At 36.0% G+C, this 10,391-nt stretch overlaps 1 long non-coding RNA gene across 1 annotated transcript; it reads left to right on the top strand.

Annotated features, from left to right (window-relative positions):
• Positions 1 to 591: 591 nt before the first annotated feature.
• On the top strand, positions 592 to 10,181 carry LOC121371690. The gene is made up of 2 exons (XR_005957816.1): positions 592 to 806; positions 7,384 to 10,181. It is a non-coding gene; the product is annotated as an uncharacterized LOC121371690 (long non-coding RNA).
• The last annotated feature ends 210 nt before the right edge of the window (positions 10,182 to 10,391 follow it).

The raw sequence follows: 10,391 nt of genomic DNA, 5'->3' as shown, positions 1-10,391 counted from the left end.
GGGTTTTTAAGGACAATTTATTTACTAGGTAAGTAATCAGATGGTAGATACTTAAACCCATGCATGCATGCAATCGGTGTTGATTGCTAATACAGTGTTACTGTTATCTGGCCAGTGATCCAGTGGTGTGTAACCACGGTAGAGTTATAACGTAAGGTGTGATGGGTAACACCAATCGTCCTCGATGATCTCAGGTTTTTTCTTCTGTCCTAACCAGTGCCCCATGGCTGGTACATCGAAGGCCGTGGTGTTTACTAGCCTGTCTGTGGGAAAGTGCTTATAAAAGACTGCTTGCTGGTGGTTGTTTTCGGTGGAAGTAGTCTGTGTGACAACAGAAGCAGATTTACTTTCTCTCTATAGACCAAATGTTCCAATAACCATATTTGTTAGAAACCAAACAGGCATAGTTTAATATGTTCTGAGGTGTAGTCGAATGAATATTTGTTTCCTAACATTCAATCTGTATATGTTCAGTATGTATAAAAAGACATTTCAACTTTCCACATCGACGCGGCTAGCCTAAAGTTGTTGTTTGTTTTGTTTATTTTTGTTTTTTGTTTTTTTTGTTTTGTGTGGGGTTTTTTTTGTGGGTTTTTTTTTTTTTGGGGGGGGGGGGGGAGAGTTGACGACTGAACGTTCAATGACTATATCAAACCAAATATTTGTTCTTTTTTTCAGTTATGGGCATTAAAAAATGCGGTAAAAATAGAAAACTCGTCCTTTAGTAATTGGAAATCCAGTGAAAACTCAATCCAGCGTGTGACCAGTTCAAAACATTACAAGGCTACACAAACAGAAGATACCAAGTAAGACAAAGGCAAGTGCGCATATTTTCCCATATGGTTGATGCCTCTTTTTATTATTACAGGTCATTTTCAATGTAATGTAGAAATGTTAAATCATTTATCATCATAGAAGGAATGTGGAGAGGCATAATACAAGTAATAGTGATACCCACACTTTACGAGTTGTATCGGTGAATATCCCTACAGTTTGGGTCGTGGGGCCTTCGGGGCGAAGCGGAGGATGTTCTCACGACCAAAACTGTTGGAATATTCACCAATACACAGAGTAAGTGTGGGTATAACTGACTTATCTCCCACTTTAAGTCGAGTGAATTATTATTATATCAGTTCTATTGCAAATATGATCAATAACTAGAAAGTAAAAAAAAAAAAAGGAAAATCAAAAATAACGTGACCAGACGTCGTGACCCTCACATTTTGTTCTCCAGTATTGAAACGGTCTATTACACAGTTGTCCGTGTCGCACGAGCAAATGCAATTTGATGCAGTTTTATCCTTGTGCGCTAGGACTGTACTCACGGTGTATGAACGGAACTATATAGTTTGTGGAAGTTCTGATTATGTATAGCGACTATCGGTCACTTTCTGTTGTCAAGACGTTTCACCAGTTAACGTATCATTATTATTATTGTTATTATTATTATTATTATTATTATTATTATTTAAAATTATCTTTATTTTATGGGCTACAGCGAAGAGATCAATGATATAAATGGTTTATTATTGTTACGGGCTTCAAAATTAATTTTTCACACTTTATGATGTCAGTTTTGTATCCTGATCAGTATGAAAAATGGCAAAACGTTAAATTCATCCGCGATAAAATCATTATTATAACAATATTTCACTAAACCTGTTCTAATATCCATTACGTTTCTATTTGTTAATATATAACTTATAATTGTTTGACGTCCAAATATAAAACTAACTCAGAATTAGATGTGCATAAGCTTTTCCCATTCTTACCCATTTCATCTTCACTGTATATTTGCTTGCAAGATGACTGTATAGGCACTTGATATCTGTCAACATTTATCTGTAGTCACTTAGTAGATTTTGATTTTGCTTTGTCAAGTGAATAAAATATTTTAGCCACTAAATTTAATTAAACAATTGATGCAAAACAATTTTAAATTTATTTTCAGAATATTTAAATGTTGGAACGTAAATAGGAATTATTGTGCTACTATTGTGATATGCAATATTACACTTTTACTGATATTATCGATCATAACAATATAAGGCACGTTAATTCTGAACCAAAATTCATGTATGCAGGTTCGAAACCTGCCAGTTGACACTTTGGCTTTGTGCCACAAAATAATTTGAGGATACGTAATAAAAATAAAACCGATAATAAGTGCCCCTTGTAGGTGGTTATGGGTTTGAAATCTTTCCAAAATGGACACTGCATTTTATGTCCTTTGATAAATTTTAAACAACACTTTTTTTAATATTATCTTTTTAAAAATTATAAAAAATGTATCCATTTTATTTCCAAGATTTAGGGTACGTAATTTTACCCTTGGTGTTATCTGGCAGAAACTCTGTTTGTGTTTTTAATATATTTACTGGGTCGACGTTTCTGCAGGTGGACTATTAGTCCCAGAGTGCGCCACTGGCCCCATTGCAAGTTAATACACAATTGTTAAACTAGTTTCAAATCTAATAGCCCACGGTAGACGGATTTGACTACCGGTTAAAGTGCTTCTATTTTTGAAGAAGTCGCGTTGGCAGAGTGGACAGGATGCTGGACTGTCAAATACCATTCGAATGGGTGCAGTAGGTTCGAAACCTGCCAACTGACACTGTGTTTTTAAATATTACCATCGTAATGATTAGTACAAAATTAATAGCTTAACGTTTGGTCAGTTCTGCATACAAATCAGTACTGGAGACAGATGAGGAAAACGTTAGACCAATAATTGTGAGTAGCCTGGGGGTAAAATCAAAAACCAAAGTCCCACAAAACTATTTCAATAACGAACTCCTATAGTGTAGCCTGCCTCTCTGCCTAGTGGAATTGTCCTAATTCTGGAGCATCTGTTTCCTATGATGGTCTCTCAGTCCTGTGCCCAACTCGTGACACATCTGGTGAGACTGCCGGCCGATTCATATACTGGATAACATTGTGTATGAGAATTTATGTTACAACCCTGGCATGGTGAGGTCTGGCCAATTTGGCGACATGATGGAAGCATTAAAGGCTAAAACAATCTCGTCCCTATATCTCATACTTGTCAGGTTTCCATGGGTAATGTACAGAAATTCCATTAATATTACTCTGCCATATTTGACCCTGTTTGACCTTGACATCAACAAATCTCGTACCTGGACGATACAAACGGATCCTGGCGTAGTTTAACTGCAGGGCACACCTAAACATATCTTTGAATAAGATCCTGTAAGTGTGACGTCTACACCAGTCTGGACGTACTGTCTAAAAGCTGGGAGAAGACGTGGTCGAACTGCTTGCGAGATGAAATGATGGCACGTAGACGATCCCAGCTTGTCTGTTCAGAGACTAGCTCAAGTCACTTCCAGTCCTCCCCTTATTGATATGTTGTAGGGGAACAATATAATAAGGGGAGGGCTGGAGGTGACTTGAGCTAGTCAAACCTGTTGCAACGTTAGTTGGTCCCAAAGACAGTGACAGTGCGCCGATGTAATGTCATGTGTACAAGATATATGGTAATCACAACGTGATGCTAATTTCGGCATACCAGAACGAGGGCGATGCTGAATGAAACTGGTCACTTTGATTGCCAGTTTGCATACATGCAATTTTGTGTGTCACTTTGCTCTGAGAAAGACCGTTTTCAAAGCTGTCTAGAAACAGAATACTAGAGTCTTTTAGATAAACGACTTGTAAGATAAATGATATCAAACGGCTATTTATATTTTCTTTATTCATCCTGGGGCCAAAAATGTAACAGATATCCATATTCAAAGCAATAAAATGTAAATAAATTATAATTTTAATCATTTTTAAAAAGTTATATTAATTTTGTCGGAAACGTGTTAAAATGTCTATAAACTCAGATTAGTTCCTTTACGTAGACAGCGACACCTAAATATCACCTTCCAACTTCGTTTAGATATCCAAAATCTAAGGCTTAATGACGTTCACACAGAACAAGAGTAAGCATTCGGATCACATTCAACTATACAGTTATTTTTATTAATACCAGCAAGTAACTATACAAATCAGATTTGAAGAAAAACTGGTAAAAGTCTTGTCTGTTGAAGTATATTATTTTCAAAATGTTTTTCAACTTCGGTATGCCTGTCAAAATGGATTTTTAAAATGATTTTTACCTGGTAGGGATGAATAAAATGTTTGAATACGCCTTTTATTTTTTATTTATATGTATAACATTTGGTTGTGCTAATTCGGCATGGATTGTTTTTGTCATAACAATAATTTATATTTTATGTTTATACCTACAAAGAAGATAAATATGGACCAATTTACACGGACAGAAACGTCCAACTGAACCGAAAGTACGTGCTCGTCGCTTAATTAAAAGGACATTCTTGAGTTTACTGCAATTTGTAAGATGTTATCGACTAACAAAAACTTTTTAACGATTGTAATTACGTATCAAATATGTTTCTCTGCTTAAAAATGAGTGGCTGTACACTAAACGTGTTTCTGGTCGTTCTAATATTTGTACCAGGTTAAATTTCATTGTACATGTATTTCCAAATTTAAAAAAAAAAAATTCGTACGTACGAAATTATTTGAAGACAAAATCCAGTTTTGGGCTTCTTACAAATATTAAGACGACCAGAAACACCTTGAATATACAGACACTGATATTCTAAACAAGAACATATATTTAATATGCAAGTTTAATCGAAGAAGTATTTTATTAGTCAGAAACATCTTACAATGCAGCAAACTCAGGAATTTCCCTTTAACATAGTTACAGCTTCACGAAAATCGTAAAAACTACCGTTCCGTTCATACACTGTGGTACTGTTATCGGAATGTATTAAAACTCAGGGACGTAGTTATATTTTCTAGGAATGGGAACAGTCTGGAGTAATTAAGAAGTAAAATACTATCTCCAAGAAAAAAAATTTATGTTTAAATTGCCTAAAACACCATTGATGATATGTAGAACTAGAAATAATATTTAATGATTATATGATTATTTAAAAATAAAAATAAAAGTTTGGGAATTTACTGGAGTGGGGTAGCTGACACATGCTAACTACATCTCCGTACTTTGCATGATTTTTAATAGACGTATTGTGCTATAAATCTCTCGTAGAAACTGCTGTGAATAAGTGTGCATGTGTAATTAGATAGCTCGCTCTATTGGTTGAAATATTATGAAAATAAAATTTGAGCTTTGTCATATGCAAACGATGTCACGACGCAAACCAATTTTGGTAGATGGCTTGTTCTATTGGTTGAAATATTACGAAAACATAATTTGTAACTTTGTTATTTGCAAATGATATGTGTCATCAATCAAAGCCATTTTGTCTTATTTTGTAATGGCGAATTGTGCGTCGTGTGTGTGAAAATAAGCCAAGGAGAAAAAACAACTTTTAAGAACGGAATGGAGTTGTTTTATTTGTTTCATTAAATTGACTACATTTTCTGTGCATTTTAATTTAGATAATCAAGAAGCTTTTAACTGCATGAGGAAAAATGTTTTTGGAGAGACATTTAAATTACTGATTCCCGCGAACACGGCTTAGCACACGTGGTGTTGTATAATACGGGTATATAACAGCTGGACATGTATACCACAACGGGAAAACTTTATGTACATTCCCCCAGTATGGATACCAAAAGACTTTAGTAAAGTGTTGAAGGATTTAAAAGACAATCCGTTGCAACGGAACATGGCATGTGTGAACATGACGGAACATATTAGTAAAGCTGTATCCTACCGGATACGAGCGATGCGAGCGATTATTTTAGAAAGCATTTATTTCAATCGCTGTATCCTAACTGCACCATATGGAGCGACATATAAATATGTCGCGCCGCACGCATCCGGTTAGGATACGGTAATAGAAATCAATGACATTACAAAACGTTTGCTCACTGAGCGATGACCAAATTAAATTCAGTGGTTAAGTAATATTTTGACATTGGCCTTTTCACTGTCAACATCAATTTTATTTTAATAAAACGGCGGTCGCGAGGCAGTTCGCTCAGAATGTGGAACTTTATCAACATCTTTCTACCCAAAAATATTTTTGACATAATTTTCCGATTGATTTTTCCACAGTCATTTTCCATGTTTTTAAATCGTTTTGATTCCATTCATAATGGAAAAGCTTGAGGATTCCCTGCTAAAATCGGAGACTCGAAGGGATTCTCCTTGTAAAGCATTTTGACAGGAGTCAGTTTCATCCCTGTTCGCTAGCCAATTAATGCCTGGGATACTTGCCGAGCTATCAGTGTAAATATTTTTTTAATTAGTGCAGATGAAAAAAGTTAAGTTTTCCGCCTATCTTACTCTCAGCGCATGCGCACTCCATATGCGTATTCTTGTCTGCTGTTGGTTGCGAAAGTGAAAACGTCAAGGTTTGTAAAGAAATGTATCAAAGTCTCGATTTTATGGGCTCTTGTGACTGGGATTGATTGTAGATTATGCTAAATGTGTAATATTTGTAATTTTTGTCTTATAAACGGCACGAAGGTGTTTTTGTGTGTCTCTTGCTTCGTAAAAATCTGACATGCGTGGGCTGTACCATTGCTGCTGCTGCAAGGGTGGATAAGTGGTGTGTTCTGTGCATTTCGTGGGCCTATACCACAAACAGCAATAAACAAAATAAATCATTACAGATTAAAAAGCCCCTGTTACACAAACACTCAACTCCGAGTGTCAACGTGCAGCAGTATTGTACTGTACAGCACAGGTAAATATTGTATGAGTACACCCCTTCTCTGTACTGGTCTAGTCCGGCTCTGTCGCACAGCGGGATAACTAGTGTATAATTATTTAGACGGGTGGCGCATCATAAATTTAAACAAAATAGACCGCCACGCCAGCAAACTTCTTGTAATGTTTCTAAAATAATCGCTCGCCTCTTGTTAGGATACAGTTCAACAGTCGAGCAGCCGTGCGTTTCTCCTAATGAACACGTGCTCATCAAATATAAGAGAAACAACGGACATACCTTACGGATTTCAATGTAGGCCTAAGTTATGATAAATGATTCTAGTATTCATCTTTTTTTCTTCTTCTTTTTTTTTTTTTTTTTGGTGGGTTTTGTTTTAAATATAGATGTAGTTAAATGAAAAGTGTAGTTGTATCGGTGAATACACCTAAACTTTTAACAAAAGAAATCGTAACAAACAAGATAGGAAGTGGGGTATAACTGCTAATACCTAAAATTAAATACGTATTGAGCAGATGTAGTTTTATATAGTACGCATATGATTCAGGGTCCCGTCTTTTGAAACGATCTTAGCACTACGATAAGGTACTTATGAACTTAAGTGATCTTAGCACTACGATCACTTCGTAAAACGGGGTCTTGGTTGATGTTATAGATCAAGTTACATGTGTTATTTAACAACCTATTTCTATTTAAACTCGAACAGGATGTCGGACGCTTATCAGTAAATGATGGAACTGGCTGCATCTCGGAGTTCTTGGAGGGTTGTTACAGGTGAAAACTCCGTACCAGGCCGAGTGACACCGTGACAGTACACTTTCACGTCATTGTAACAAGCCCACAGTTTAAATATTCATAACCGTCCACAACACTGTCTGATACTTATTTTTGGAACTGGAGTTTCTTGTTCAGTAAATTAATTTGTATACGGCTTGTGTTTCATTGGTGTGTTATTGGATGTTTGTTATTTCACTGGTATGTTATTGGATGCTTGTGTTTCATTGGTGTGTTATTGGATGTTTGTCTTTCATTGGTGTGTTATTGGATGCTTGTGTTTCATTGGTGTGTTGTTGGATGTTTGTCTTTCAGTGGTATGTTATTGGATGCTTCTGTTTCATTGGTGTGTTATTGGATGCTTGTGTTTCATCGGTGTGTTATTGGATGCTTGTGTTTCATTGGTTTGTTATTGGATGTTTATAGAACCCAGTGTTTTTATGTGACCGTTTTTGGTGTGTGTGTTGTTATTGTTTGTCTGTTTGTTTTGTTGTTGTTTGTTTGTTATTTATTGGGTTTTTTAATGTTTTGTTGTTGTTGTCTTGTTGATGTCTTGTTGTCGTCTTGTTGGTGTTGTGTTTTTTCGGGAGGGATACATGCAACATGTTAGAATTTAGTTAGGACTGGAATTTTTTTAATACTTCAATAAATACGTCCCACTGAATCTTATTTATTTCTAGATCATATTTTATAATAGTTTGTTGGTGAATAATGGACGACATTTTAGGTGATTGTGCATTCAGAAAAAAAAATAGGTATCAGACAAAAATATTCTATACTAAGATGACCAAGTACCACTAGGGTGCATACCACCAAATCAAATCCCACAGACGACAATAGTAACATATGCGGCTAAAACTGCTATACGCAGCTTATCAGTCGACATATACACCAGTAAATCAGGGAAAAAGGGTGTTAGGCTGCCTTTCCATTGGTGCGGTTTTACCCGCGCGGCTATTTCTGCCGCTAAGCGGTAAAAATCAAATGCGTTGATTTGCATTGACGTCTTTCCATTGACACGGGTGCTAACCGTGCGGCAAAAAAATGTCGATCATGTATCGATTTTTTGCCAGCCGTGCGGCTCGAACCACATGGGGAATCCATACAATGACGTCATTTTGGGGTATTACCCATGATTACCCATGTCCCGCACTTGTGTGTTTTATAGCGTTATTTAATTTTTCAGTTTTAAGAATAGGCATTTTTAGCATTCTTTGTGCAATGGGCGAGAAATGTTCACACGTGAGCAAATTGAAATTTTAACTGACTTGGTGATCGAAAACCCGGTATTTATTACCAATCCTTAAGTGAATATAAGTACCAGATCTGAACTAACTTATGTTAACACCCTTTATCCTCGTTCAATAATGAAAAACGCCGATACTGTAATAACATGAAATGAGTTCAAATAACTGATGTGCATGCTCACCAACTTCTTACTAACAATAATATTTACCGTGTCCACTTTAGTAACAAAGAATAAAAAGACCTTTTATTGCAAGAATTGTGTTATTTTAGGAGGTAAACTATTGTGTTTTTAAAGTATTTTTTACGATACGGCGGGTTGTTCGGTCCCTTACCCATCCCTGATAACGGACCCGTGGCGTCAGTAAAACATAATCGGTTCATTATTTTATGTTCCCAAAATATGTGTTTCATTTTACATGACATTGTGTTAGCTCTTGTATCTAATAGTTCGGGTTTGTTTTTGTTTTTGCCACTATTTTTATGTCCAATTTAGAAAACAATCGGCTCAGAAATAAATAATATGTATTGAATTACATAGTATGGGGTGGGAGCGTTCCCTGTGGGAAGGACTTACGTAATAGTTCAAATCTCGATTTGATCAAATGTTTTTTTTTCTGTAAAATTTTCATTAGTAATGGATCTTCCTCATTTTACAATGACATATTTCAATTTGCATATGGCCGCTTAAATAATTAATGACGTCACATGGAAGAAACCGTCTCATAAGAACGCCTCAATGAAAATATGCTAGCCCCGCGCGTAGAACCGCTACGCGGCTAGCCGCGCGGGTAAATCCGCGCCAATGGAAAGACGGCCTTAATCTGCTCGTTCCAGACATTACGGGTTGCGGCTATGACTACTCTAGTTCCAAACAAATTTGTCATGCTATATTTAGTAGGACCCGCACAATCATGATTGAAGCACATTGGCACCAGTTCAAATTAAATTACAGGAATTTACTTGACAGATGAAATAACATTTTATCACAAGAAACAATCTCACGTTATTTACCAATGGCACGACTGGTAGCCTCAACTGTGGGATGAAAAGATGAGAGTATCTCGAACTTTGACCCACTCACATGCTATTTGGTGTATGGCTATCACTAGAGAGTATAATCCTAGCAACAGTGTGTGCTACCATTCACTGAATACACAAGCTGACTTGTTAATATTATACACTGTTGGAAGATGACCAACTATCATTAGATTTTGTTACCATTCACTGAATACAAAAGCTAACTTGTTGACAGTCTACACTGTTGTAAGATGACCAAGTACCACTAGACCACTGGACCATTCACTGAATACAAAAGTACACTTGTTAATATTCTACACTGTTGTAAAATAACCAAGCATCATTAGCTGTTATCCTTCAATGAATACACAAAGAGTAAGAGGGTTGTAGTGCCTTGAATTGTAATAAATTACCTGAATTGTAATACCTGCCTTGAATTGTAATAAAAACTGTCCTGAATTGTAATACTGACTTGAATTGTAATAAAAACTGCCCTGAATTGTAATAAACTAGCTGACTTGAATTGTAATACAAAATTGCCCTAATTTGTAATAACCAGAGCTGCGTTAAATTGTAATAAGATACCGACTTAAATTGTAATAACATAAAAATGGAAAGGAACGTGTGCTTAACGACACCGCACCGCATTTCTTCAATTTGAGGCTGTTGAGTTTA

The sequence above is a fragment of the Gigantopelta aegis genome, chromosome 4 (genome assembly GCF_016097555.1).
Source record: "Gigantopelta aegis isolate Gae_Host chromosome 4, Gae_host_genome, whole genome shotgun sequence".
NCBI lineage: Eukaryota > Metazoa > Mollusca > Gastropoda > Neomphalida > Peltospiridae > Gigantopelta > Gigantopelta aegis.
Note: the sequence above shows the minus strand (reverse complement) of the source record. Positions and strands in the feature narration are given on the sequence as shown.